Below are 17,127 nucleotides of genomic sequence, written 5' to 3' on the forward strand. Positions count from 1 at the left end.
TATACATATACATATACATCATATACATATACATATACATATACATATACATATACATATACATATACATATACATATACATATACATATACATATACATATACATATACATATATATATATACATATACATATACATATACATATACATATATATATATTATGGAATGTAAGATTCCAGAGGGGGTAAAAAATGATACCTCAAATCATCCCCATGCGAAGAACTATAATACTGAAATTTTCATTAAACTTAACAGAGGAAATTCAAAATTATCTTTTGTTTTTCTTCTTACAGTAGACTCAAGCATATCTTGTTTTCTTCCCTGTTATTTGGAAAAGTCTCAAGAGTCTGCCTTGCACTTATCAAGTTGCAGATACTGCTGATAAAAAGAACCTAATCATGGTTTTATTCAGAAATCACTGAAGATATTGGATCAGCTAAAATCTTTTTAGTGGCAAAAAAAGGCCAGTCAGCTGAGCTTGCAGATTGAACATATTCTGGTAACTCCATTTACAGACAAAAACCTACATTTACAGACAGAAACCAGAAACAAAAACAAAACACCAATGCAACCAATAATGAAGGGCACATAACCAAGTGAATTGTATTAATAATGTCATGTGATTAAAATAAGCAGAGAACCAGCATCAGAATAATGATCATTGTCCCAAGCCTTGTAGTGGTAGTAGGAAGAGTAGGAACTTTGCTATATTCCTGAAAATTGTTACTGAAAAGCGTGCAGGTTGAAAGTAAACAACTTTCAGCTTTGATGAACCTGTGCAGCAGATGAGACATGGGGTACAGTGTAAACTCTAAATGTCATCTATAATAAAGTAGGCAGTAAAATAAAATGTGTGCTACTTCCTCTCAGCAAACACATAAATGGTTGGCATAAAGGTACTAGTAAATCTTTCATACATCAACATTGAAAGTAGGTCATTGGCCTCACTAACCTAATGTTATTCTGTCTTTGGCAGAAGTTGTTCTAAAGATTTTTAGAAGTCTCCAATGAGATATAAATGGTGTTGTTGTTTTTTTTTTTAAAAAGTTGAATCTATTGTACTGGATATCCAGATAAAGGACAGTTTGTCAGGGCAACCAATATGAAAAATGGGGAAGGGGAGGCACATACACACACACATAAAAAAGATAATTGATTATGACTTTTTCCCCCAAGAGCAGATGAATTTCCCAATGAGCCACCAACTTGCTCCAAAACATTTGTCTCAACTAAAATTTCCAGTGGAAAATTTTCAACTCTTCAGCCAAAGGAGTACATTTTAAATAGAGAAAAGAAATCACAATAAATTTCTAATGAATTTTGAGTGAATGGTTTTCTATTACAATGATTTAGGGTAAGCATGAAGCTGAGTGGCAAAAGGCAGAAAACTTAGGACTTTAATATTAAACATCTTAATAGCAGCATAAACCAAAGTATTCCCATTGTATCTAGCAAATCTTATAATTGTACTGGAAGCTTTTTGAACCCAGACTATAACTTCATGCGTTTATGATTTGAAGGAAGAATTGAACTTTAAAGACTAAGTATTTAAATACCTTTACCTGCACTATTGAGCAGTCATTAATTTTATATTTATACTAGCAGCATCTTTTCTAGAGAAGCCAAATCTTCATTTTCAAATAGTGTATTTCCATGTTATCAGGTAATGGTCAGAGGCTATGGAGAAGGATAACTTGGATTAACAGAAAATAATGGTGTCATTTTAGGGGGGGGGGGGAATTATTTAGCAAGACAGAATGAAATTCATGCTTAGACAGAGCTTGCCCAATTCCTTTAATGTAATACTTGAACCAGATAGGAAGAAATATACATTCTTGCTTAACATTCTTTTGCATGGAAATGCAATCTGGAAGTGTCCTTGATATCGCTTTCAACTGGTAAGGAAGCCTCATGAAGCTTAATAACAATCAAAACAATGGGTAAGTGATTGAACAAGTTTCCAGATTCTGCCCTAATTGCTCATGGCATTTCCAATAAAAAGTTACTTTCCAGTCAACACAACTGATATAAAGGATCCCATGGGGACAGCTTGAATATTTTGCATCCAAACATTAGATGATACCTTGAACAAAAGTTAAGAAACCTGGTCTAAAGCCAACTTTGTATTTGATGGCTTCTTTGGCTGCTTGCGGCAATCTTTTCCAATCTACTTTCTAAAATAGCAGTTTTTTTCTTTCATCAGATACCCCTACATTCTGCTTTCAAGATTTATTTTATTTATTTATTTATTTGATTTGTCAATTGCTTACAAGATAATAGGTATTATATACATAGTTATGAATAAATGAAATGGGTACATATAAGAAAAATAAAAGAAACAATAAGACAGGGACGGTAGGCACGTCGGTGCGCTTATGCACGCCCCCTACAGACTTCTTAGGAAAGGGGTGAGGTCAATAGTAGACAGTCTAAGGTTAAAGTTTTTGAGGTTTAGGGAAGAAACCACAGAGTCAGGTAGAGTATTCCAGACATTGACCACTCTGTTGCTGAAGTCGTATACTTGTCTGCAATCAAGTTTGGTGCAGTTAACCTTGAGTTTGTATCTATTGTGTGCTCTTGTGTTGTTATGGTTGAAGCTGAAGTATTCATTGACAGGTAAGTCATTGCAATGTATGATTTTATATACCATACTTAGATCAGACAGAAGATGGCGTAATTCAAGGTTTTCTAGGTCTAGAATTTCAAGTCTGGTGGCATAAGGTATTCTACAATGAGTAGAGGAGTAGAGAACTCTTCTTGTGAAATATTTCTGGACTTTCTCAACTTTGCTAATATCAGATACGTAATGTGGGTTCCAGACTGATGAGCTGTATTCGAGGATTGGTCTAGCACTTAAATCATTTGAGATGAGTACTCCAACGTCCTTGACAAAGTTTGGATCCTCAACAAGGTCTTGACTATTTAGCTTGTATTTTATTTTCTGATTTTTTCTGCCAATATGTAAGGAAGAGCATTTATTTGTTGAGATTTGAAGTTGCCATTTGTTTGACCATTCTGATACATAGTCAAGATCTTTTTGAAGGGTAGCAGTATTGTCTGTGGTATTGAACAGTTTTACATCATCAGCGAAGAGAACGCAGTTGCTCTTAATATAATCACAGAGATCATTTATGTAGAGTATGAAGAGAGTTGGTCCTAGAACACTGCTTTGGGGGACACCACTATTGACAGGTACAGAATTTGATAGGACACTCCCAATTTTGACCATTTGTTGTCTGTTTGACAGGAATGCTTCTCTCCAGTTATGCAGTTGTCCAGAGATACCATAAGATTTTAGTTTTAGGAGTAGTTTGTTGTGTACCACTGAATCAAAGGCTTTACAGAAGTCTATGTAGATTGCGTCTATTGTTTTGCCCTGATCGAGTTGTGTAGTCCATATGTTTTTGCAGTGTAAGAGTTGCAGATTACAGGGTAGTTTTTTTCTGAAACCAAATTGTTTATTGGAGAGTAGGTTGTGTGTCTCTCAGTGGAGGATAATGGATTGGTTAATAATTGATTCCATGACTTTACAGGTGACACAGCATAAGGAGATTGGTCTGTAATTTTCAACTAGCTGGGGTCTCCCTTTTTGAAGATGGGGATGACCGTGGCTTGTGACCATAGTTTTGGCAAGGAGCTGGTCCTGAAAGATTTTTCAAAGATTATGCTTAGAGGTTCTGTTATGGCAGTGGATAGCTTTTTTAAGAAGTAGGCACATATTCCGTCCGGTCCAATATGTGAAAGATCTCGTATAAACAATGATAATGTTTGTGTTTGGCAATCCTAAATGCACCCACAAAGTTAGCCTTAACTAGAATGCTTTCTTTATGGCTTATGAGTACTTCTGGTTTAATTACCTTACAAAGAGGCAGATCTAAACTTCAGCAGGACCATTCAAATTATCTTACTTAATTTGTGGATTATATACCTGCATTCAGTGAGCCAAAAAATTTGGAATCCACATTTTAGAGTAATGACATCAAATACCCTAATAATGGAAAATAGTCACTGTTACAGCAAAAAACCATTCCAAGGTCAGAACTGCCAGTGGGAAATGTATGAAATATTAATATATAATTGATACTGATGTTTCAGAGTTTCTAGGAGATGAGTTTATCTTTTGAGTTGCCAGGAGTTCAGACATTATAACTTTGTTAAGTCACATTTAATAGAAGAGTCTAACCTCCCACATTAATACATTTATCTTTAACGTGGTCAATGTTGGCTTTATGCAGAAATCAGTTATTGGGTCAGCTAAGATTTTTATAGTGGAAGAAATATGTCGATCTGCTGGTTTTGTAAGTTCAATATATTCTAGTGAAGTTTTATTTTATTTCAACATTTTAACAAAGGTCATATGGTCATTAAATTCACATGTAATAATAAAAAAGTCTATAAACAGTGTGTGCAGACCTTATATAATTCCCCCAGAGTCATCTCTAGATGAGATGGCAGCACATACAAATCAATCAATCAATCTTTTAGTATGTCTTCAAACCACCATATAATAATCACATTCCTTTAACCTTAAAAATTATATTTTCTCTTAATGGTTTAATAAAGAACTCCCAAGCTCCGTTTTCACTGTCAGAGGCACTGTGGGCTGGTCGTTCATTGTTTCTAGGGCAGGCCAGATCTAAGCTCCCTGTGGACCGGATTTGGCCTGTGGACTTTGAGTTTATACCCCTGCTCTATAGAAATGAATGTTTTGAAGCATGATAAAAAGCGTATCGACACTTTTGAACATTTCTGTTGGAAAAGAATCCTGAGAATATCAGAGATAGCCAAGAAAAGGAATGTATAATTTAATAAATTAACCCACAATTCTCACTTGAGGTCCAAATGACTGGGCTCAAATTATACTTTGTATGCATTAATTGTCAGGATAATTTTATACAGTTGGGAAAGGTGAAAGAAAAGGACAACCAGAAGCAAAATGATTGACTCAATTAAGTAGTGATGGATACACAATTGAAAGACCTGAAGGACCAACTTGGGGACAGAAATCCTGTTCTTTAATCTACACCTACATGTTTAAATATATGTGCCAAAACATTACATGAAAGTACTTACATAATGTACTTACATTATAATTTTGCCTCTAATTTATTTTTCTTGCTTATGTCTTGAGCTGACCTGAGATTATTCAACCTTCAAAAAATCCAATTTATAACTGATATTTTTAGACGTATAAACCATAAAGAAGCAATGAAATAATTGTTTTGAGTCACTTAACTATCATGGAGGCAATTGTGAATAAAGGAAATTAAAGTCTTTTGACTCTTAAAAGGAAATTTACTATAGTTCAGGGGTGTCAAACTCAAGGCCTGCAAGCCGGATCTGGCCTGTAGGATGCTTAAATCCGGTCTATGGGGCCAGCCTGGAAATATCAAAGGACCAGCCTGGTGGTTAAAATGGGCTGCATGCGCCCCCCTGAGCCTCATTTTTACCTTCCATGACCTTTTGCAGCACTCTGCCTGCCGAAACCGGGCTGAAACTAGGTGCAAAATAGGATGAAAAATGGGTCAAAAATGGCGAAAATAGCCCCCAAATGGGCCACACAGCCCATTTCTGGCTGGCAGAGTGCTGCAGGAGGCCATGGAGAGCAAAAACGAGGCACAGGCAATCTGTATGCCGACCCCCCCCCCCAAATGCCCCATTTTAGCTGCCAGGATGCAGCAGGAGGACAGTTCCCCCACTGGCCTGCTCATCCATCTCACCCAGTCAGGCAGAAAAAGTGTGTTCTGGACCCCATCAGTCAAAGAATTCTTACAGGTGGGGTCCAAGAAGACAGTCTTCTGTGCCCTTGCAGCCACCCTATGGAATATCCTTTCATTGTGGCCTTGCTTTGGGCATGCAGAGAAGCACGAAGCCATGGGACTACTTAGCACATTGAAAACCTTTATCAGCCTTTTAATTAATTTTTAACATTTATTGCCTCTTTTATAAATGTTATATACTGTTGTTATGCTTTCAATATTTTATTGTAGGCTGCCCAGAGTTCCTCTGTGAGGGAGATGGGTAGTTCTTAAATATGATAAATAAATATAACAAATTTCTTATTATTCAATTCTTCATAGCAATCATAAAAGAGGCTACTTTAAAAAATCTAGCATCTTTAGAGTAATGGTAATCTTTAGAATAAAATATTAGATAAAATATGAAAACTAATAGTTCTTTTTTCTCTACATCAAATACTAGCTTTTTAAAAAAAGGCAGATATCTATAGTATTTCAATAGTTGTAATTCACTATAGCTTTTGGGTAGTTTAGTTCTTTTATCAGCTTTTCTGAAGGTCTATTCTGAAGGTCTATTAACCATCATTGGCAAAAGTAGAAATGAACAAAAATACTAAAATAATGTGAGAAAGGAATGAAATATATGAGATAATGTATCTAGAAATTACCATGGTCTACAAACTAGTTATTGGGTCAGACATAAGCACTTTATAGCGGTGGTCGCCAACCTTTTGGATCTCAGGGACCACCAAACTCATAATTTTAAATCCCGGGGACCACTAATATGAATTTTGACTGACGGTGACTTGCTAACATTGGTGGGAGAGAGAAAGAGAGATCTGATTTAATCTCTCTCTCTCTCTCTCTCTCTCTCTCTCACACACACACACACACACAGGCAGGGGTGGGATTCAAATTTCTTAACAACTGGTTCTGTGGGCATGGCCAAATTTGTGGGTCTGGCTTGGTGGTCATGTGACTGGCTGGGCATGGCTTGTATGTAAATATTATAAATATTGATGTAAATATTGATTTTTTATTAAAAAAGAGCAACTTTTACCCAAAATCAGGCAAAGCAGGCAGGCAGACTGAGTTGCTCACAGAATCAGAGAATAACTTGGAGATCTATGATTCTGCAGTTGGCTACCTGAGTCTGTCACATAAAATGTGCTACCAAGCAAACTCACAAAATTAACTCACAACACACCATATATGTAAATATTGATTTTTTAAAATTAAAAAGAGCAACTTTTACCCAAAATGAGGCAAAACAGGCAGACAGATTGAGTTGCTCACAAAATTACAGCTTCACTTAGAGATCTATCTAGATGCAGTTGGCTACCTGCACTGAATAATAGAAGCTTCAGTCATAAGGAACATTCGGCAGAGCCGAAGATCTAAAGATTAGCTAGAAAGCAAGAAATGCAACGATTTCCTGCTTTTTAGCTAATCTAAATCTCCTGGCACAGCAGAACAGCTGATGGTCAGAAAAAGAAAAAAGAAAAGGAAAAATAGCAACTTATCAGGCAAGTTTGCCGGGTAAGGAGCGAGTGGGCAGGGATGGTTCCCGCGGGCCATGTAGGTGGCGCAGCCTTGTGTTCCCATGCAGCCTGGATTAATTGCTTTGGGGGGTGCTGTGGGGGTGACATTTCTCTGCGGACCACCAAAATTTTCTCACGGACCACCAGTGGGCTGTGGCCCATCGGTTGGCAACCACTGCTTTATAGGGTCTAAAATAAGATTCAGTGAAAAAATGTCAACACCATAGCCATTAACTGTTTTATTAAAAGCTGCTACTATTTATTACTAAAAGTAATTTTAACTGCCTATATTTATTATTTCTTTGGTCCTTTGATATTTTTCCTTCTGTCTCCTTCAAAATAACATTCCATGTCTTTAACAGAGCCTGTAAAGACATACTGTATATTAATTTGTTGGTCTTGATAATAGGAAGGAGTTTTTCTTATTTTATTGAAGTAATCTAGTGTATCTATCCATCTGGAAAACTTTATAACTTTTAAATACATTTTCAAATAAATATTTATGGTTGCCATGAAGAAGCAATACTGAACAGGAAAACCAAATGTATCAAAATCATTATTCAGCTATGAATAGAAAAAGCAGAATATATTGACAATGCAGGTAAAAGAAAGAAATCAAAATAACATGTGCAGAAAATAATGAGAGAAAGCATTTTCTTTTATTTTTTGAGAAAAATAACAAGTTTTCAAATGAATGTTTTTGATCTAAGCATTTTGTTACTAAATAATAGTGGGAAACAATTCTATTTCCCACTATTTCTATTTCTACATTGACAATCTGGCAATCTCTGAATAATTCCAAATGTAACTGGATTTCTTCCTTAAACAACAATAACTAACGGAAAATATATCCTTTGCTTTTCCATCTAACAAGTTATAGATTAAAAATAAACTTGTCTGAAACACATCCCTTCCCCGCAATATAATTTTGCCCCATTTCACAATACCCTCTGTTTGTAATAACCTGATCAAACTGGTGTCTTCTCATGTTAGTTTCTCTCTCTTGATTCCTAAAAGATACCATGTCTGGATTGCCTTAAACCACAGAATTAAGAGAGACATATGCTGTAATTTGCCCGGCTTCAGACTCTTCTCAGTGGATAATCCAAGATTTTAGCATGGTTTTTGACTGCAGCAAGCAAATGACATAACTGTTGTGTTCTATTTCTAATGTAATAAGAACTCAGCTATTCTAGTTAAAACATCTTGTATGTTATTTTGCAACAGATAGATGCATTTGCCCAGAAAATAGCAGCGTTGTATAAGGTTGTACCTCATGTAATGTAGTAAACATTATTTGTGGGGAAAGGACTTACATCTGTTACAAAGCTAATGCTGTTATCTTTTTTCACATCTTTCTTAATATTATCCAATTATCCTAATAGACATTCAACAAATTTAACTAAGTACTATCTATAACATTACATGTGCTATATTAGAACATACATCAAGCATTGTAGCTCTCTATGGCTGCCAACCTATACAGAGGCAATATCAATAATGCAGATATATTATTAGCAGAGACTATAAATTTTTGGAAGGCCTCATGAAACAGTTTTCTACTACTAAGAAAGTCACTCAAATCCAATATGATTTTAGTAAGATCGTGTCAAATTTAGGCGCACATTTTGAATAATACATTAGAACTCAGGTATGAATGGCATCCACCTAGCAGTTCAAAAGCAGGCAAATGCAAGTAGATAAACAGTTACCATTTCAGTGGGAAGCTAACAGAATTCTGGGTGCCTTGGCATGCAGTCATGCTGGCCACATGATCACCAAAATGTATTTGGACAATGCTGGCTCCCTTGGGTAAGAAATGGAGATAAGCTCCGCCCCCTAGAGTTGGACACATCTGGACAGAGGAAATTTTTACCTTTATGAATGATAAAACCTTAAATTGTACTGTTCTTTGATACATAACAAAGTTTTAATATTTTCATAAGATCTCTTACAATAACATGTGAATCTATACGCATTGTATAATTAAAAATAAACTTGTTTACGTATACTTTTTCAGAATATAATGGGCAAATAATTGCTTTGGCTGGATCAGCACACTTGGTTTACCACTAGTCAAAAACATATTTCTAACACATATCTCAGTAATGCCTATTTGTGCCAGACATTTACTACAGGGAAAAGGATGTCTCAAAAGCATACAGGCAGTTCTCAACTTACAACCACAATTGAGCCCAAAATTTATGCTGCTAACTGAGAAATTTGTTAAGTGAGTTTTGGCTCATTTTACAACTTTTGTTGCCACATTTGTGAAGTGAATCACTGCAGTTGTTGAGTTAGTAACAGGGCTGCTAAGAGAATCATAAATACAAACCATTTGTCAAACATCCAAATATAAATCATGTGACTAAGTCACTTTTTTCAATGATGTTGTAACTTTGAATGGTTACTAAATGGACTGTTGTAACTCAAAGACTACCTGAAATTAATTAAAAAGAAAGAAATAGAATGTGCTGCTCTTGAAATACATTTTCACTTTGTCAAAATTTAGAACAAAAATCTTGAAAAATAGAAATTAAGAAGAAAAAGAGAAGAAAAGATTGCCAAAGGTGAGGTAGCTATGTTCATACATGGAAAAGAAGGAGAGAGAGGAAATGGTGTGTGTGTGTGTGTGTGTGTGTGTGTACACACACACATATGGCCTGTGTATGTATATATGCCAAAGGTGAATATGGGACAGGAAACTTGTTAGCCTTGTTCTGCTGGATAGTTTATACATGCTATTTAGATGTAGCAATAGCCTGTCATGCCATTTATGCATACTAGAAACATTTGTACAGAAGCAGTTCCAAACAAATCAGACAAGTCATTTTGTACGGGATTAGAAAAAAAGGATATAAAGAAAAGTTTAGTGGAATACAATGGATTAGCTACTGCATTATTAGAAATCTGAAAGTATATAGCATTATAGAAAGGAGAAAATGTTAAGTATGTCTTTGCCATAAAATGTGATCCATCACATTGGACCTTCTGTTGGAGAAGCATCCATGCATGACAGGAGAAACATAATTATTTTACAAATGAAGGTGAATATACGTGGTCCCAGGATAATGTTGCATGATCCAATCTGGGTTGGCAAGTCTTACAGCTCTTATTAATAGTGGGAATCTCTAGGAAATAGATACCATTTAAGGAGAAAACTGGATTTTATAAATAGCTTTAAAATCAGGCATCTGATCTAAAAATGCAGGTTAATGAACATTAAAAAAAAATTATTTGATTGCATCAGTCAAGCTATATACTAGTTGAGAAAAGACAGTTTCAAGTTTCAACAAAGCTGGGATCATTGCCTTTGTCCTAAATGCTTTGCAGAATTTTTATATTACTGATTCACTTGAATGAATTTTGCCTGAAGCATTACAGTCCTGGAAAATGCTTCATGTGCTCTTTCCCCTATGCTTTCTATGCTGCTACAAGCTACACAAACCATTTTATTGGGTCACAGTGGAATCATCAACAATAATCCTTTCCTCAGAATGAACTTTATTTTGCCATTTGTATGTCAATTTCCTATTTCCTATTGGAGATTTGACAGATTTTATAATTCAAGTTTATAATTTTCTTCGTCAATATAAACAGTAAAAAATGCTGCTAGCTTTAGAACGTCCTTATCCAATTATTCTTGTTTGTAGGTGTCAGGAAAGTATTTACCATATTACTTTGATAAAGGGAAATTCCATCCCAGCATTGTACTGCACAACTTCGTTTTACTTATTCAAAAGCGTTGGTTCAAAAGTGGCGAGACTACTTCAACATAAGTTGGAGAGAATATCTAGGCCTGTAACTCAATTTAAATAAATAAAGGAAATCCAATCTATTTTAAATAATCCTAACTACGCCATCCTATGAATTTTCACTATAACAACAATGTTACTGCACCATCTGTATCATTATATCAAAAGAATATCATTTACAGATGCCAGATCTGGTTTGCAAAAATCTGGACGAACATTAGATGGCAGCAAAGAGAAAAAAACATAGTTCTCTGTTGTCATCTACTGCTCACCTTTTTTCCTCCCAGTTCAGATGTGATGAAGTAATGGTGCTCAATCTGACACAAACAACATTGTTATACCATATTTACCCTAGCAGTCTTCTGCCATGGAAATAGTAGAAATTCTTACCAAATTCTGAACAGAACAACACACACACACACACACACACACGTATCACAGGTTTTCCAGGATTCTAAACATTTTTTCCCCCTGTCAACAAGAGATGAGGCAAAGGTAGTGTGATTATTAGGAGCGGATGCACCACCTTCGGGACAACGAGCAGAGTTGAAGAACCTAGAGGAGGAAGAAGAGATGAGCAAGGAACATAGCCAGGATGATTGGATGATGGAGCAAACCATAAAATTCATGTGTGGGGCTTTTGAAAACCTCAAGGTGCATGGAGCCCTTGCCTAAGCGGTACAACCCAATGACCAGGAGTTTCCAGGTGCGCTGGCCAAAACAGGGCACCCACCTCCACCACCACTGGCAATATTGGAATTGGATCCTTGGTTGCAGCTGTGGGCCCAGCATCTGGGAGGGTAGTCCTACTTGCTCTCCTGCAGGAGCAGCACCAGTGAAAAGGAGAAGACTGAAGACCCTACCGCTGGGTTTGAAGTTTGATAGAGATCCTCAACATTTGGGGGTATGGTCCGGAGATAGCTACAGAAGGTGGGAAGTTATGGTGTGTCACCATGGCTCTAGAAGAGCCACAGCATGGTGGATGGTCACTCTCCATAATGACAATGCCCCAGGGCTGAGAAACCAACTGATTCATGGCAGCACTCTGCAAGCAATTCAAGGACCCTTTGGCTGGCTGCAAAGCCAGGGACTGCATCAAAACCATCAACCAGGGGTGAAGAGGGGTGGCTGAGTATACTCAAGAGTTTTGTGACCTGACGTACAGGCTCAGTGACTGGCCATCCTGGTCAGCTGCCCTCAAAGATGGGCTGAGTGATGAAGTCTACAACTTCGAGAGGTGTTCCTCTACCCTTCATAGTTGGAATGTGTTGGCAGAGGAGGAGATTGACCTGGCTCAGAATAAGCACTGCCCAGGGTGTGGATGGCATAATTTTTTTCCAGAGAAGAAGGAAGTGCTGAAGCCACAATCAGGTGTCCTGAACCCACAACAATGCTTGGCACCTGCTTTAAATTTTGAAAGGAGAGACATTGGCTGCTGAGTGCAAGTCTGACTTCTCTGCCCAAAAGATGACTCTGAGCCCCACCAAGAACGCTGCCAAACTACCACTGTAGATCTGTAAAATGGCTTTAAAGGGAATGGAAGTCATAGAGTTCATCCCAGCTCCCAAGGATGGCTTTGACTGACCTAACCAAGGGCCCTGGGGAGAGTAAAATTTATTCCAACTCTAACTCCTTGGTAAGTGGCCCAGTTTGTATGGGAGCTTAGATTCCGCCTGATTTTACTGCAACCAGTATCTCTTAGTAAAAGTACCTTTACTTCAAGCAAATAGATTCAAGGTCCCCCCCCCCCCAAGGCAGGAGTGTCAAACTCAAGTTGTCATGGTGGCATCATGTGACGTATCAGGACTTTCCCCCTTCTCTAAACTGGGCATGGCCAGCATGTGATGCATCCAGTCCATGGGCTGGCAGTTTTACAGCCCTGCCCTCAGGGATCAGACTATGCCAGGTCTGACAATTAATGCAATCCTGTTAGTGTTGCTGTCATTGCTGTCATTGTTATTATTACACAGAGATGTTATCCACCTATATTCTTTCCTGTGTAAACTCAATATTCCATGTATTAGCTTGAGCTTGATCCTGGCAACATTGCATGCCTAAGCATGACTCACTATTGACTGAGCTGTGTTGCCTTCCTGGCATTTCAGTTGTAGATTTCTTTGGGATTAGAAAGAACTTGATGCAAATTGTGTTGTGCCTAAGAAGGACAGAGAGACCTATCATCAGTAATCACAGCTGGAGGAGGAAGAGAAGGAGGCTGCGCAGCTATTATAAATCTGTTGGTAATTCCTACTCCAGGAGCTGGTATTGACCTCTTAACAAAGAACAGGTTCAATCTGCTTCCCCTCCTCCACCCCAGGAGACTGATGAGGGTCACATGACCTTTCTAGACAGCACAGAATTTGGAGATAATCTACTGTTGGGGGAAGGGAGGCGCATGCATCTCTCTCTCTCTCTCTCACACACACACACACACACACACAGAGAGAGAGAGAGAGAGAGAGAGGCTACAGCTCTGTTCTGAAACCTTAGTCAGGAAAGCAGAGAGGGAAGGAACGACTCAGCCTCATTCCACAGACTTATTAAGATCCAAATGCCAAATATTTTTACCAGACTGTATAAAATTTACAGTTTCCTTTCCAGTTCAGGCAGACGTTAATACACATTATGTTTTTTTGGACTGCAGATGAAATGTGGGCGGTGGTTACTGAGGCCTCATTAAGGGCTTATGTAAAAAAAAAAAAAGTAAAAGGAAGAAATAAAATGTGTGTATAGAATATAAAATTCTCTTTCCCCCCTCTTCCAGATTCACTTTTTCCATGAATCAGATGGGTGGAATTTTCTAGTTTAGATATGTAACACAAACAGCAGTTAATTATTGAAATTTTTGATAGCCTACTAGCCTTTATTAATATGCCTATCCATCAACTGTGGAATTCTATTAATTTTATATATGTGTGGGTCAGAGGTGGTAATCAGCAGGTTCTGACCAGTTCTGGAGAACCAGTAGAGGAAATTTTGAGTAATTCGGAGAATTATTGACCTCACCCCTTTCCTAAGAGGTCTGTAGGGGGCGTGCATAAGCGCACCAACGTGCCTACTGTCCCTGTCCTATTGTTTCTCTTATTCTTCTTTTATTTTTCTTATATGTACCCATTTCATGTATTCACAACTATGTATACACTTATACTTATTATCTTGTAAACAATTGGCAAATCAAATAAATAAAATAAAATAAATAAATAAACTGGCAAACACCACCTCTGACTGGAGATTTTACTGGATAATTCCCCTGCTACTCCCACCAAGCCATGCCCACAGAACCAGTAGTAAAAAAATTTGAATCCCACCACTGGTGTGGGTGCATAATTAATTAATTAATTTAATTTAATTGACAATAAAATATTAGCTGATTAAATAAAATTACATGAAATTAACAAGCTAGAGAAATACAAACTATAAATTGGTTTATATTTTTATTTATTTTAAACTTCAAAATGTTACTAGGGGTGTTAGTGGCTAACCAACAGACACCCTACATTCTCTCACCAGACTCTTCTTCTAGATACATTTTCTTTGTGGATTTTCATAAAACCATGGAAGAAGGGTAGAAATTGTTGAGCAGATAATCTCCTCTGGCCATCTTGCTGATTCTTGGAAAAAGGAAGCAAGGAGGAAAGCATTGAAAGAGCAGCCATGCAGAATTACACTGAAATAAAGGCTTAATTCCCACTAGATTCTTAACTCAATTTGTGATAGAAAGATAGAAATAAATTGTAGAATAGATTATGGAATAAATTTCATTCCAATTTAGATAACTGTGGAATTAAAAAACGTTCTTGAGACTGAAATAAAATGGCAGTCAAAAATACAAACATAGAACCAAGCTCAATTTAAATTTTCCACAGGAATTTTATTTCAATAATTATTTCAATAATATTTTCCATAAACCATAAAGGACACTATGAATGTTTTATTTTAGTTAATCACATGAAACTCTCTGATCTGCATAGTAATATTTTATTCAATAATTAATAGACTTGGTTCATTTTTTTTTCAATTCACATTTTCATTGCAGCTTTGGGGGGGAAATGATTAACCCTGTTATATAAAAGCAAACTTCTGATTCAATTGGCAAAGTGTGAAACAGTAAGACCTCATTATGGTACATCTAAATGGAAAGACTTTTCAAGTTTTTTGAGAAGCCATCCAAAAATTCTTGGTATGGTTCAAGCACATTAATATCCTTAATTAAAACAGATACAATAAAGTATACATGCAGAAATTTTAAAACTTTATATAACCAAAATGAGAGCAATTTTTCCTTTTCACAACATGTAATTTTAATACTTACTTTAAGGAAGTATTATTTGCAGCACACCTCTTGGCAACTTACAAAGAACATGAATTTGGATTCTGGTTGGTACCTGTTTAGAAAATATTTAACAGATAACAGATAATCAGAGTTGGAAGGGACCTTGTAGATCATCTAGTCCAGTGGTCGCCAACTAGTGGGTCGGGGACCACTGGTGATCCGCAAGAAAATTTTGGTGGCCCGCAGAGAAATGTCCCCCCCAAAGCACTCCCCCAAAGCAATTCAGGCCACATGGGAACACAAGGCTGCATTGCCCACATGGCCTGCCCACCCGCTGGCCCCCACCCTTCGGCCAAGCATAAGCCTTACCTTGAGTAGAGCCACACGAGCCGGAACTGGAAGGTAAGACCAATGGCGGTGGAGGGAAATCTGCCCCGGGGTGGCTTGCTGACGTTGGTGGAAAAGTCGGTCCCATATTCCAGAGCTGCAGTAGTCACAAGACTGGTCCTTTGGTCATCCTGGAGCAGCTCATCCAGTCCATGGAAAGCTGGTGCATCCGGGTGGAGGAGCAGCTGCTCTGGGATGACCAAAGGACCAAGATAAGCCTTCAAAAGCTTTTATGATCCATAAAAGAGAAAACAGAAATAAATGAGTGATTTGATGGACTAACAAAATCACTTTTGGAAGGCTGATTTTTTTTGCTATTGTTGTTGCTGTTGTTAATTTATCTCTGATAATTTATATCCCTTTTCCCCCCTATGCTACATCTAACAACCCTTGGCCAATTTTGAAAGATGTGAAAGCAAATTTTAGCAAATGTCAGGTTCACAAAGAAAACCGGGTTTTGTCTATAATTTCTCTCAAGAGTGTAGAAGGAAAATAATTCCTCCCCCACACATTTAAATCTGACTTGCATCAGAGTTATTGTAAGTATGTATATGGGACTTGTTTTTCTCCATTGATTTCAAGAGCAATTTTTAATGTGATATGGGACTTTAGTAACAAACACAATCTGCTGCTGAAATTCTGACAACAAACTTTTAAAAGAATTATTATTGATTTCTAATAGTTGAGTTGAAGGGTTAGGTAAGTAGATGGGCTAGATTTCTAGCATTTGGAGGAAACCAAGAAAAAAGGCACTGTTATTGATGGGTAAGGTTAAGGCAAGCATATAGAGAAATTGTAAAAACAATTTAGAGTGAGTTTTGGAAAGGTTTTTTTTTTTAACTTGTGACATGAATAAGCTCATTTCCCAACTGAGTGGTTGGCTTGGTTACATTAATTATTGGATTCCCTCTGTCATTTGGTAACAACCACTTGGCTGCTTCTTGTATTGGAAGGCACTTGCATATTCTGTGGGAATAAATTCTTGAGAGAGAGTGGGATAGAAAAAGAACATGCACACATTTTAGGTAAGGAATAAATGTAGTTTTTGCTTATTTACTTTCAAAACAGTCCTCTGACAATAAACAAGTACTTGTCATCTATAGGATAAGTGCAGAACAATCCAGAAGAGCATCTACTGTATTTGTCTAAAATGCAAAAATTATCCTCTTTATTGTGAATTTATTACATAAACACACACACACACACACACACACACACACACACACACACACCACACACACACTCGAACCTGAGACTTCTGGCTCCTGATCAAGTGTCTTAACCACTAGTCCATCAAGCCCTACAGAAAGCAAAACTTGTTATTTATGGAAAAGCAATGTTCTGCCACAGGAAATGTTATTTATGTTTTCATCCAAAGCAACATAAAAGCAACAGAGCTTCAAAACTGGAAAATGTACATGTGTTACTAACT

General features: G+C 37.1%; 1 long non-coding RNA gene across 1 annotated transcript; it reads right to left on the bottom strand.

The window, feature by feature from the left end:
• Positions 1 to 14,571: 14,571 nt before the first annotated feature.
• On the bottom strand, positions 14,572 to 15,738 carry LOC148130537 (uncharacterized). Its single transcript, XR_015749982.1, has 3 exons — positions 15,678 to 15,738; positions 15,348 to 15,420; positions 14,572 to 14,646 (listed from the first exon to the last, which is right to left on the bottom strand). It is a non-coding gene; the product is annotated as an uncharacterized LOC148130537 (long non-coding RNA).
• Between the last annotated feature and the right edge of the window lie 1,389 nt (positions 15,739 to 17,127).

This window comes from Notechis scutatus, chromosome 5 (genome assembly GCF_049901735.1).
Source record: "Notechis scutatus isolate UNSWTSFEM ecotype Mainland chromosome 5, rNotScu1.2, whole genome shotgun sequence".
NCBI classification, from domain to species: Eukaryota; Metazoa; Chordata; class Lepidosauria; order Squamata; family Elapidae; genus Notechis; species Notechis scutatus.